Here is a 3,365-nt window from a genome sequence, read left to right as displayed (position 1 = left end):
CACGTATATTTTAAGTCTGTATTGTACTGGATTTTTTTTGGCTAAATGTTTGTGTACAGCCTGCTCAAATATTCGCACACAAACGTAACTCATTGAAGGATTATTTTTCCTAGTCCTTTACATGATGGAATATAGTGACTAGCACGTTCTTTTCGTTTTTTTCAATTGAGAAATTATCGTATCACGCCAAGTGTCACTGAACCATACAAAATTATAATATTTTCGTAAAAAAAGGAAATCGTAAATTTAGTAAATTTACAAAATACATTGTACGACAAAAAGATTTGATAAGAAATAATTAAAGAACAACCCCGAAACCTGAGTATTGTAAGCTTGAACAATTAAACAGAAGCTAATTATCACGTCGCTTTGCTAAATAAATTACTACTGTAGTCTTGCTTCGTTTTTAGAATACGTGATTTAAATATCCTGACTGAATTAAATGAATGGCCCAAATTATTTAGTTACTAACTCAGCCATACGTAAAAATGTATGGTACAGTTATACAGTTACATTTTTGTTTTAATTTTGAACATATTCCATGTAATAATGTTTAATGATCATTTCAAATTTTAAAAATAATTTTGAATACAATAATTAGAAATAATTTCTATTAAAGTGTGTAGTGAGGGTGTTAATGGACTACATATTTCATTCATAAGTACTCACATAAAAAAAAGAGTAAATAATAAAACGTCAATTCCAATTCCGGCAACCTGGTTATATTTTGATAAACAAATCCATTTGAATGTTAATTAAATCCGCCGATAAATTTGTATTGGAGGGAGGTTTGACAATTATGGAATTGCCGGAAACCCTACCCTGCACCCTGTCACAAACTATTTTTAGTCGGCCTGGACAAAAAACAAAATTTTCAATTAACTAATATTAATAAAGCTTTTCTCCATTTCTATTCAAATAAGAATTTGTTTTCAAATTGTATATGTAAATGGGACAGCGTCGAATTAAACTCTGCCTTTTACATTTTAAATTTACGATACTAACTACAGTTTGTAAAGTTGTATTAAAAAACAAAACATACATTATTTGATGAACAATTTCAATGTAAATTGTTTTTACTCCTATTGTGTAAAAAGAAAACTTTTACTTTCTTCTTCTTTTTATTCAACCGAGCATTATTTCTATTGCCAATTCTTGTTTTTAATTCTCTCGAAAATTTAAATTGAAAACCTTTTCACAACTGAAATTATACTACTTTATTAATTAGTTTGCTCTTTGGTAAACCAGCGGCTTGAAAGAAGCGATAGCACTGCCTTTTGTGTGCAGGTATCATTGTAATAATTACTTCCTTTCTTGTACAGTTTTTTTACATTTCTCTCCTTTCTCTCCCCGAACCTCCCAGGGTTTTTAAATTATGAATTTTTAAAATTTACGATCGATTGAGATTAACCGACTGAGTTTGTAATATATAACTTTTTTACTTCATATTAAATTTAACAAAGTCCGTAATTACTGTTTTTTTAATGTTAGGCAATTTTAACTCCGATGATTTAAAAACGGCTGGTATAGTTTTATTTTAAGTACATTTATTTTTATTTGGGCTCAGAAAAGCTATTGCAAAACATTCATAACTATTCTGGATTTGATCCATAATCAATGTTATTGCAACTAATTAAGGTTTTTAGTCGAGATAAAAAAGTCAATGGCATGAGCGGGATTCGAACCCACGATCTTCGGCTTGATACGCCGCTGCTCTACCACTTGAGCTATCCTGACCTCGATCCACTCGGACACCATCTCAACAATCTTTTATCTCAACTAAAAACCTTAATTAATTGTAATATATTAATTGGTCAAGCGGACCACGAAATTAGTGAAGTTATTACAACTGTAACGATGAACTAGATTATCGACCTGCTGGATACAAGAAGTCTTTTCAGAGGATCTTCGGAAGAGGTCAAAACAGAGAAAACTTCCTTACGGTTTTCGCCGAGCTTTCGACAGTTTTATACTGTCATCTTCAGGGCCTGTTTTATTATCATATAAACAATTTCAGGCATAATCAAATTAATGTAAGTAATGGCAATGTCGAACCACCAAAACCAAAGTGCGATAGTACAACAAATCGAAATGGTAAATAATGGGGTGGCAAAGCCTACTTTTTTCAAGTCTATCACATACATACCTGAAGTGTCTCAAAAATTAAAAAGACTCTTCAGACATAAGATTGGGGATGTAGGCATTGCTTATAAATATAATAACAACCTAAATGGGGGCGTCGGTGGCCGCAAGGTTTAGTCTTTGACACGGCGCTCATCACTGTAAGGTAAAGGTCCCGGGTTCGAATCCAGCGGCCCTGCATTCGAACCCGACATACTTACAAATGGGCTTTTTTTCAAAAACACCGGCACCCTGAGGGTTTATATGACCTCTGCTGTTGCGAACCCTCGTAAAAAAAAAAATACAAAAAAAAAAACAACCTAAATGTATTACATGCAAATCTGAAAACAAAAGAACCAATCGGATCACTTTGCAATGTGGTCTATCAGGTGTCGTGTGGGGAATGCAATGTCAACTATGTAGGTCAAACAAAGCAAAAATTGTCTGCACGGTTGAACCAATACAGGTTGGATTGCGACAATAAAAAGAAGATATCTGGATTTGCTACCCATGCGTTAAACAATAATCACTTTTTCAAGTTCGACTCCCCGAAAATTTTGGCCGGGGAGTCGAGCTTGGAAAGGAGATTATTGACTGAGAAAGTTTATATCAGTGTCACCCCAAATACTTGCAATCTACAAACTGATAGGTTGGGATCCATTTCGGTCTTTGTCGTCTCCTAAATGAATACAGGATTTCTAAGCAAAGGAGGGAAAGTAGAACATCGCCCTAGTGGCGGATTTTATGTTAACTAGGAGAAAAAACGATTGTTTCCCGTATCCTTTGTTTCCCCTCGTCGTAGAGATTGTTTTTATCGGTTTTTATTGATTTGATCTGTGATCCTACTTTATTGTTTTTAAAATAAGTTAATTGTATATGTATATATATTGGGGAACGTACTGTGATCATTTGTACCTGAAAAACTAAAAAAAGGTGGATTTTATTGGTTTTTTAAACTTATATGAGGCAACCTTTCTCGACCACGTTTTTAACTTTATTTTTATTGTAATTTTAGCTATAATTTTTAATTGTTAATGTATTCCATTTAAATCAATATTTAGATGCAGAGCCGAAAAAAAACAATGTACTTCTGTGCCCAAAACACCATGTTTAATTTCCTATTAAGGTTTTAAAATAAGATATCCAATTATTGTTGTAATTATTGTTTTTTCATGTTTTAATTGTTTGTTTATATGATAATAAAACAGGCCCTGAAGATGACAGTATAAAACTGTCGAAAGCTC

Source organism: Cimex lectularius, unplaced genomic scaffold (assembly GCF_000648675.2).
Source record: "Cimex lectularius strain Harlan isolate CLEC.00 unplaced genomic scaffold, Clec_2.1 scaffold259, whole genome shotgun sequence".
In the NCBI taxonomy this organism is placed as follows: Eukaryota; Metazoa; Arthropoda; class Insecta; order Hemiptera; family Cimicidae; genus Cimex; species Cimex lectularius.
This window is presented reverse-complemented; position numbering follows the sequence as displayed.